Here is a 10976-nt window from a genome sequence, read left to right on the forward strand (position 1 = left end):
GACGCCGCCGCCCCACCCCGCCATCCCCTAGCGGCGCCGCTGCCCCACCCCGCGACTCTGGTGGATCTCCAGGGAGGTGACATTCTCGCTACAGCTGACTTGACCTCCGCAAAAAAAGTTTCTCCCTCAAGCGGCGTTCTTGTCGCGTCCACAGGAGTTGAGCTGGAGCGTCTCGGTGGACGAGGAGCATGACGATGCAGCCACCGGCCTCCTACCACAGCAAGCGACCGCCGCGGCCATCCTCCACCTGCCGCTGTAGCCTTCCTCCCCGACCGCCTCCACGACACGCTGGCCTTCGTCTACCTCTGCTCCGCTGCTGCCCAAGGCTGTGTGCGCGATGGCGGCCCATGTCGTTTATCGTCCTGGTTGCGTACGCGTTGACGAGTGATGCCCCGATCCAGCTCCTCCATCCTACAGCCACGGCAAGTCCAAAAGAAAGACATTCAGTCTAGCAAGCCAAATGGTTGACCACCAACCCACGCGTGGATTGGCCCTGACCTGCAGCTGGAGGAGGCCGCGACCTTCAGCTGTAGGAGACGTCGACCTGCAGCTGGAGGAGGCCCCGACCTTCAGCTGTTAATTTTGAGGAACTAGCTACTCTGATAATCTAACTTGACACCGTATTTGTTTTTGTTCTTCATAAGTTCAGGCAACTAGGTTGCTAACTAGGAAAACCTTCTCTGGTTGTGCTAACTAGTACGTACTACTAAACTATAATAATCTTGTGAAGTGGATAATGCTCGTGCCCCTGGACGCTGGCCATGTGAGATTTTGATGGCTTCGTACTTTTGTTATTTGATTTTTGAATAACAGAAGTTCTCTTCTTTGTCTGTAGAAAACCCCAGTATGTCACATTTGTTTGTCGTTATCCTCTGAAAAATGGCATTGTTGCAGGTCAGTTTCGCCTGATGCATCAGTTCAGTTGAAAAAACAGAAGAGCATTATACCTTATTGTCTACTCCGCTGACTTCTTTTTCTATACCATGTAGGTTAGCTTCGCCTGATGCGTTAGTTCAGTTTCATAGTGCACGATAGGCATGATCCAGTAACCATGGCATTCCATCCCCACAACCCGCCGCTGGCCGTCAACCCAACCGCCGCTGTCCCCGGCCACCACACTAGCACTGCCGCTCCTGCGTCTCCGACCACATTGACCTTCTCGTGAGGGCCACCTTGACCTTCCCAATGAAGGTTCATCCAGGGAGTGGACGCTCCCGCCACTCCACCGCCGCGTCGTGCCTGGCTCGTTGCACGTCTCCGCCCTCTGTCACCAGTGCGCTGCCACCGCATAGAGCTTCCAGCACACTGCCTTGGCCTGCCCTTCCAACGCCAAGCTTCCCTTGTGCGACGTCGGCTACCACTCGTGGCAGAGCGGCTACTTCCCTCCCCGCTGTGCCAGCAGCTAGCGGCCATTCGCCCCCTGGCCTGTTCTTGCTTCGTTGTCTTCAGAAAATTTCAGAAAAACTAACTGAACTCATATGTTGTTTCATCAAAATTACTGTGGATTTGTACTACTGATTACTAAAAAGTTCAGAAACGATTCTCCCACAAACAGAAGTTCAGGTCGCTGTTTGTTGTTAGTTCAGAATGTCCGGCGGTCGCGGATCCGGTGGTGCTTGACTGCAGTGAGCCGTCCACGCGGGCACAGCATCCGATGGAAGCCGAGTCAATTGTAGCCAACGCGAGGAGGGGTTAGTATAGCTGTCTGTGGAGTTCATATCCATACATGGCGTGCTCTTGGTGGAATCGGCCAACATGAATTTGCTACAGGTTAATACAACAAGCAATTCACTTGAGTAGTCCCTTTAACTTGTAGTTGTTGTTGTCAACTCTAGTCATTCGCTTCTGCAAAAAGTGCTGATCTTTTTCCTATTGCGTGAGTAGCTTAGTGGTGGTGGCTTTGGAGATGGATGAGAACAAAGGTGTGTGTGTGTGGTAGAAAAAAGGGTCCACGAAACTTGTATTTTCTTCATATATACTCTGGTTATTTTGGTCGTTGGACTATGGATGTTTACGACATTGGACTGCTCTGATTTTATTGAACATATAAAAAAATGGAAGCACAGCGCATGTTCTGGGCACTTGAGAAGACAAGGAAATGATTGGGATGAAAACATGTGGTGGTAAAAATTCCACAGTTTTTCAGTTTAAAAGAACCATTCTCAACTTTTGTAGTCATTTATTTTGCTCTGTTCAGCCTATGCAAAAAAGGAAGCAAGCTCATGCAACTTGTTACAAATCATTTTTTCATTAAATAGGTTGCAAAAAAAAGTGTAAGCATATGTGTTTACCATGCCGCACTAGGCCCATCATTTATTTGTTCCCCCTTTTTAGGAATACTTGTTAAATGGCTACTCGTTTGTACATATGTTAAATAATATTCACTTCCTCTCATGTGTTAAAAATACTGGCAACTCTGAACCTAAAACAAGTTCAGCTATGAGAACACACGAAATTCAAATAGTACATGTGCAAAAAAGCCTCCCTTGTAGTTATGAAACAAACATGCACTATATTAAAGCCTATGGACAAAATCAATCATTGTGAAAAAGTAGTGCGCCGATCAAAAAAATTGTTTATAAACAATTTACAGAATTTAAATTAAAAACACAAAGATGATTGATCTTTGTACAAAAATATATTTTCTGATTTCTAAAAAAACAAGGTGAGATTAAAACAAAATAGAAATAATTAAAAAAAATAAACAAAAAGGATTGTCCTTGTTTCTAAAAAACATAGAAGTTCAAGTTTCAATAAAGGGGCGGTTTGATGTTTATTAGAACACAAGGGCTTCCTCCATTACTAAATAATAAACCAAGAAGTTTAAATTAAAAAGATAGAGAAGTTCAAAACTTTTTGACGAGAATTTCATAAGAAGTTCAAACCAAAATGACAAAGTATTTAAAAAATAACACAAAACTTTGAAGCAAGTATTTCACCGTTTCTAGAATACATAAATTTTCGTGTTTTTAATTAAATCTCAAGAAGTTGAGATTAAAATAACAGAATAGTTAAAATTATGGATTAAAAATACATTTTCTCCATTTCTAGGAAAAACCTAGATGTTTAACTTTAAATAAAGAAGCAATCCAAATTTAAATAATGAAGCGATTACAAAACTCAAAATTCCTCATTAATAAAAAATAAACTAAGAAGTTCAAATTCAAATAATAGAGCAGTGCGATTTTTATAATTCATGAAGAAAACAAAAGGCCTCGCCTAGAAAATGTTAACTCTCAAAGTTCAAATTTTTCCATTACTAAAGCGAAACAGAGAGAAGTTCAAATTGATAATAGCCCGAAGTTCATGTACTGCATGTGTGTGTGTTTGTATGAGAAAAAATGAATAAAAACGAAGTCTAAAAATTTTGTTGCTAGAAGTTCAAGTGCTAAGCCCGAGAAAGTTCAAAAAGTTCCTCCTATTCAACAACTTTCCAAGGGTATATAATATTCTTATTCCAAATAAAGGGTTAATACAAATTGGTGTATCTTGTTCGAAACAAAAGTTAAACCGTGTTAGAAAAAGTTACATCTTTTCAACAGGTTTCTGATGGTATATCATTTGTGCAACACTGACGAAACGGATGAGTAATCGCGAACAAAAATATGTGACAGAAGTTCAAGGTGAAAACAACGAGCAGTTCAATTACTATACGCTATGCGTTTCGGAAGAGAATAGAAGAATAAAAAAGTAAAAGCCTAAAAGGTTTGTTGCAAGAAGTTCACGTGCTCCACCCTGAACGGTTTGGAAATTATATTACGAGACTCCGACCTTCAATTACATGTTTAAAAAAAGAGGCAAAAACAACATTGTGTTTGCCATTTTTAAAACTGCTCTCAAACGGCAACAAATTTGTAACACGTGTCTACATGAAAAAGTTGCTCCTATTCATAAGCTTTCCAATGGTATATTATATGCTATATTCCGACGAATGGTTTAAAAGTTTTTATGAAAAATTGATTAACACAGGAAAGTTGCGAGTTTTCAATAGCTTTCCATCGGTATATCATTCCACAATTCCGGTAAGTGGTTTGGAGCTACGGGCAAAAAACAACACGTCAAAAATAGAGTGAAGTTCAAACAGACATGCCCCAGAAATTCAACTACTTCACGCAGTGCATTTCCGTTCGTGATGAACGCGGAAATCATGATCTCGCCATTTTTTAATTTACTTCAAAACGGCAGGAATATCATTTGTGTAAGTTCAAGTCCTCGGTCGGAGAAAGTTAAAAAATATATTGTGAGAGAGGTTTGTACAAAAGGAATATTATTTGTGTAACACTGACGAATGAATGAGGAAATTACAAACAAAAATACGTCATAGAAGTTCAACGTGAAAACAGCAGGAAGTTCAACTACTACGCTGAATGAATTTTAGATGAAAAACTTTTAAAATCGTCAGTAAAATCTGAGTTTCAATGTCATTGGTGCGGCGCAACTGGTTCAATGCTTGTTATAAACCCAAAGAAGGTCATTAAAAAGCATCTCAAACAATTTTATAAAAAAGATTTTCTCTCATAAAATAAACCTAGAAGTTAAAATTTAAAAACAGAGCGGCTCGATGTCTATCAGAAAGTAGGATTTTTTCCGTTACTAAAAGAAATAAAACCAGGAAGTCCAATTTAAAAAGATGGAGAAGTTCGATGATTATAGAAAACTCAGATTTTCCTCGTTATTAAAGAATGGAAATAAGAAGTTCAAAAATTAATTAACAAGAAGTTCAACTTTAAAAAATATAGCGATTCAAAATTTCATAAAAAAGATTAAGAAAAAAACCAGAAAGTCCATATTAAAAAGATGGAGAAGTTCGATTATTATAGAAAACTCATATTTCCCTCGTTAGTAAAGAATGGAAACAAGAAGTTCAAAAATAAAATAACAAGAAGTTCAACTTTTAAAAATAGAGCGCTTCAGAATTCATAAAAAAAGGATTAAGAAATTCAGATTAATATTCATAAAAAACTCAGATATTTTCGCGAAACCGAGAGAAGTTCAGATTGATAACTGCAGAAGTTCACGTACTACACGGTGTGCATTTTGTATTAAAAAAGAATAAAGAGACAAAGACTAAAACTTTTGTTTTTATAAGTTCAAGTCCTCGGTCGGAGATAGTTAAAAAAATTATTGTGAGAGAGGTTTGTACAAAAGGAATATCATTTGTGCAACACTGACGAATGGATTAGAAAATTAGAAACGAAAATACGTCACAGAAGTTCAACGTGAAAACAGCAAGAAGTTCACCTACTACACTGAATGAATTTCAGATGAAAAAACTTTTAAAATCATCGCGAGTATGAAAAAATGATCAACACGGGAAAGTTGCGTGTTTACAACAGCTTTCCATTGGTATATCACTTGCTCAATTTCGGTGAGTTAATGGAGAGCTACGAGCAAAAAAAAGCACATGGAAAATAGAGTGAAGTTAAGGTAGACATGCCGAGAAGTTCAATTCTTCACGCGGTGCATTTTCAGAGAATCTCTTTCGCGCTAGAGGCAGAACAAATGATCTCGCCGTTTTCGAAATTACTTGAAAATGGCTAGGAATTAGACAAAACCGTCAACATGAAAAAGTTTTGCATTTTCTGTAGCTTTTCAACGGTATATTATTTGCCCCATTGCGATAAAGTTTGTAGAAATTACGGTGAAAATACGTTTTTGGCCATTTTCAAAAGACTTAAAACCGTAACGAATTGTGATGAGGACATCAATACCATTGTTACACCCACAACCCCTGCTATTATACATACTGGACCGATTACTAGAGCTCACGCACGCCAATTAAATTACCAGGTACTTTCGTTTCTTGGTAATGATTCTAATGTTCATGAGAATATGATGCTGCCTAAATTGGATACATTTGTTTTGCTTATAATGAAGGGCCTAGCTTGGAGAAGGATGAACATTGGAGCAAGAACAAGCATGGAGTTGATGGCATGCGCAAGGGAGACAAGAACAGAGTTTCAAGTGATGATTTCAGGACTTTGAAGCCACCATAATGAGTGCATGAAGCCTTGGACGAAATATACAAGATGCCACTTCATAATTTTCGTCCAGAGGCTATTCTAGGTGCTGCGTCACCTTATTTTGGGCCAGGCCCATGTAATTTCGAAATACTTCAATATAGGCTGTTTTTAGAGTCCGTATGTGTGGGGAAACAAAAGTTAGGGTGGGTTTCGGACCCCTCCTCCAAGGGCCACGAAATTCCCCCCCTCTTCCTCCATATATACAGCCCCTAGGGCATCATTTAGACTTTGGGTTTTGTTTAGATTAAAAGTTCGCCATAGCCGCAACTTCGCGTACTTCGTTTGTGTTCAACGACTAGATAAAGGTGTCACAGAACCCCACCTTGATCAATAAAGCTTTCCTCTTATATTTGCAATATCCAGATTGCAATCTTAGTTTCTTGCTTGTTCTTCGTTTGCCTACAGGAATCAGACCTTCGTGGTCAGGTTGATCGTGCTCCGTCGTGGTCAATAACCTCTCGGAGTTGGTTTAGCGATTGCTAAGGCGCGACGTCCTCGCACGTTCGTAGTCGGATCGTCAAAGTCGACTTCCTCCAAAACGATAGCCTCCATCTCATCGAAAGACGGGACACCTTTGCCTCTATCAAGTGGTATCAGATTTCCAGGTTGCTCGGTGATATTTTACAGTTTTTCGTAGTTTAGATCGAGTCTGTTCTTCATACCTATAGTCCATGAAAAAGCCAAAAAAAATATTAGGGTTAGTTCATCTTATCCGAACCAATCTGAGCCTTTGCATAATATTTTCTGTATTTGCTTTGTTGAATTTGCGGTTGCATCGTCGTGTCAAGTTGCTGGTTCTAGCGTCTAGTACTTTAGAGTTTCGAGTTCTGTTCACAAGTTGTCTCGCCGCCGCCGCACCATCGTCATCACCGCTGCCATATACCACCATTGTCATCACCGTTGCCATATACCACCATCATCATCACCGCTACCATATACCACCATCGTCATCACCGCTGCCATATACCACCATCGTCATCGCCGCTACAAGATACCACATATCCACCGCCATCACGCTAATCCAAGTCCACCTCCATCACAGATTCGCCACCAGTCCGTGTTCCATTGCCCTGCAAATATCCGCCACCAGTCCGAGTTTCCACCAGATTCATCTCTGCCACCAGTCCTAGTCCGAGTCCAGTAATTATTGCTTTGCGCTCGATTTCCAGATCACGCAATACTCCGAGTCGTGACAGAGTAGGACTCCCCAACTTCCGAGCCATCCGCAGAAGAAAAATAGTTCCAGTTTAAAAAAAAAACTAAGTCTGGAAAAATCTAGCTAGGCAGTTTTTAGGACATTTGTAGACTTTTTTGAAAAAAAATTGTTGCGGAGCAAAAAAAAAGAGGAAAAAAAGTGCAAAAAAAAGTGAAAAAAGAAAAAAAATTCAGAGTGTGCTCCTCCCTTGTTTACGTGCAGCGCCGTGATTTTGTTAGTGTTCTTGGCTCGCGTCTCTAGTACGGTGTAGCCTAGGACCAGCACAGTACCGTTGTTGAGCATTTATTCAACTTTGCATCTCTAAATTGATTATTGCTGACCCTTTTTGCTACCATATTATATGCCTTCCCAGCTCCACATACATCTACATCGTGCGTTTGACTCTCCCAGGTAATCGCTCTATCCAAGCTTTGAGTGTTTTGACTACATCGGTTGCCGATCACCGCCTGCTGCTGGGTAAGAACTGGTAAGAATTTGAGATTTGCTTGACGGATTTGTGGCACCCACCACCACCACCACTTGTTAGTAGTCTATAGGATCATATTTTTGTGTGTTTCTAGTACTGCTAACCATGCCAGGATAACAAGCCGACAAGATTGACTGGGAGAACTTAACGTACAAGGAGCTTCATGATAAGTTTCAGCAAATGATGACTCAACAGGTGCAAGATGTGCTGAACAATTTTGAAGAGGCCATGGAGAAGATCACTGGCCTTGAGAAGATGTTCGAAACAAAGCTCGATAACAGATTTAATGAACTGCTTGCGCGTCTTCCACCACCGGCTGCACCTGCCGCACATCTGCAACAACAACAACAACGACTACCTTCATGTCGGGAAACAGCCCTCCGCCGAGCGAGTCGTGTCCCTCTTCAGCCTGGCCAAACAGCTGGTGCTGCTGTTGATACTTCTGTGGCTCCTGCTGCTGATGTGGAGGAGGATGATTATGCGGGAGATTACGAGGATGAGGTTGATCAAAATCAGAACTACGTGCAACCACTAGCACCACAACCACCAGGTCGTCCACACGCAAATAATGGCAATGTTAGGGCTCCCCCTCAGGTACGAGATCATGACCATCTCCCTAAACTGAAATTGAATATTCCACCATTTGAGGGTAGATATGTTCCTGATATATATCTTACTTGGGAGTTAGAAACTCAACAACGATTTACATGTTTACAATATCCTGAGGAGAGACGTGTTCCTGCTGCTGTCTGTGCTTTCACTAGCTTTGCATGTGTTTGGTGGTCTGAACATTGTAGATTATATCCTGTTCTAGCTACTTGGGCTGCTTTGAAAACTGCTATGCGTACTCGTTGGGTTCCACCATATTATCAACGTGAATTAATTCAAGAATTGCAGCGCTTAAGACAAGGAAAAAATTATGTAGAAGAATATTATCAGGAATTACAAACTGGCTTGATTAGATGTGGTATTGTTGAGGAGAATGAAGCTATGCTTGCACGTTTTATGGGTGGATTAAATAGAGAGATTCAGACCATTCTAGAGTATAAGGATTATAATAATATCACTCGTTTATTCCATCTTGCTTGTAAAGCTGAACGTGAAGTGCAGGATCGACAGGCATTGGCGCGAACTAACTTTTCTACAGGTCGACTTTCATCATGGACACCACGTGCATCATCTACTTCCACTGCACCATCACCTCCTTCAGGTGCCACCTCCAACCGTGATACAAGAAAGCAGACACAACCACCACTATCTGCCAAGAGCACACCTGCCGGGCCTGGACAGAGCTCTTCTTCCATGGCGTCAACAGGGCACACAAGTGATATTATTTGTCGTCGTTGTAAGGGAAGAGGACATTTTGCGAGAGAATGCAAATCTCAGCGTGTGATGATTGCTACTGAGGATGGTGGGTATGAGTCTGCTAGTGACTATGATGAGGAGACTTTGGCTCTTATTACACATGAAGAACACGGTGGAGATGATTCTGATCATGAGACGCAATACATGGCTGCTGAAGATGCTGACAGGTATGAATGTTTAGTTGCTCAACGTGTTTTGAGTGTGCAGGTTACACAAGCTGAGCAAAATCAGAGGCATAATTTGTTCCATACAAAGGGAGTTGTGAAGGAACATTCTATTCGCGTCATCATGGATGGAGGGAGCTGCAAGAACTTGGCTAGCATGGAGATGGTGGAGAAGCTATCTCTCACCACAAGACCACATCCACATCCTTACTATATCCAATGGTTCAACAACAGCGGCAAGGTTAAGGTAACACATACTGTTCGGGTGCATTTTAGTATCTCTACATATGCTGATTATGTTGATTGTGATGTGGTACCTATGCAAGCATGTTCCTTACTACTTGGTAGACCATGGCAATTTGATAAAAATTCTGTACACCATGGTAGAAACAATCAGTATACTCTTGTTCATAAGGATACAAATATTACTTTGCTTCCTATGACTCGTGATTCCATTTTGAAAGATGATATTCATAGAGCTAATAAAGCAAAACAGGAGAAAATTAAGAGTGAAAATCAGATTGTGGCAAAAGAATTTGAGCAACAAATGAAGCCTAATAATAAACCATCTAGTGTTGCTTCTGAAATTAAATTGAAAAGTGCATGTTTACTTGCCACCAAATCTGATATTGATGAGCTAGTTTTTAGCAAATCTGTTTGCTATGCTTTTGTGTGCAAAGAGGCATTATTTTCGTTCGAGGACGTGCCTTCCTCTTTACCCCCTGCAGTCACTAACATTTTGCAGGAGTTCGCTGACGTCTTCCCACAAGACGTGCCACCGGGATTACCACCTATTCGAGGGATTGAACATCAAATTGACTTAATTCCCGGTGCATCGCTACCCAACCGTGCACCATGCCGTACCAATCCAGAGGAGACGAAGGAGATTATGCGTCAAGTACAGGAGCTGCTCGACAAAGGTTATATACGCGAATCTCTTAGTCCTTGTGCTATTCCTATTATACTAGTGCCTAAAAAGGATGGTACGTCGCGTATGTGTGTTGATTGAATGCGTCAAGTACAGGAGCTGCTCGACAAAGGTTATATACGCGAATCTCTTAGTCCTTGTGCTATTCCTATTATACTAGTGCCTAAAAAGGATGGTACGTCGCGTATGTGTGTTGATTGTAGAGGCATTAATAATATTACTATTCGTGATCGTCATCCTATTCCTAGGCTAGATGATATGCTTGATGAATTGAGTGGCTCTACAATATTCTCCAAAGTTGATTTGCGTAGTGGATACCATCAAATTAGTATGAAATTGGGAGATGAATGGAAAACATCATTTAAAACTAAGTTTGGTTTATATGAGTGGTTAGTCATGCCTTTTGGGTTAACTAATGCACCTAGTACTTTCATGAGACTAATGAACGAAGTTTTACGTGCTTTCATTGGACGATTTGTGGTAGTCTATTTTGATGATATACCGATTTATAGCAAATCTTTGGAAGAACATTTGGAACATTTACGTGCTGTTTTTATTGCTCTACGTGATGCACGTTTGTTTGGTAACCTTGGGAAGTGCACCTTTTGCACCGACCGAGTATCTTTTCTTGGCTATGTTGTTACTCCACAGGGAATTGAAGTTGATAAAGCCAAGATTGAAGCTATTGAGAGTTGGCCGCAGCCCAAAACGGTCACACAAGTGCGGAGTTTTCTTGGACTCGCTGGTTTCTATAGGCGTTTTGTGAGAGATTTTAGCACCATTGCTGCACCTCTCAACGAGCTTACAAAGAAGG

The 10976-nt window shown here is 41.1% G+C and overlaps 1 long non-coding RNA gene across 1 annotated transcript; it reads left to right on the forward strand.

The window, feature by feature from the left end:
• LOC123141450 (uncharacterized) lies at positions 1-844 on the forward strand. Its single transcript, XR_006470298.1, has 2 exons — positions 1-76; positions 155-844. It is a non-coding gene; the product is annotated as an uncharacterized lncRNA (long non-coding RNA).
• The last annotated feature ends 10132 nt before the right edge of the window (positions 845-10976 follow it).

The sequence above is a fragment of the Triticum aestivum genome, chromosome 6D (assembly GCF_018294505.1).
Source record: "Triticum aestivum cultivar Chinese Spring chromosome 6D, IWGSC CS RefSeq v2.1, whole genome shotgun sequence".
Classification (NCBI taxonomy): domain Eukaryota; kingdom Viridiplantae; phylum Streptophyta; class Magnoliopsida; order Poales; family Poaceae; genus Triticum; species Triticum aestivum.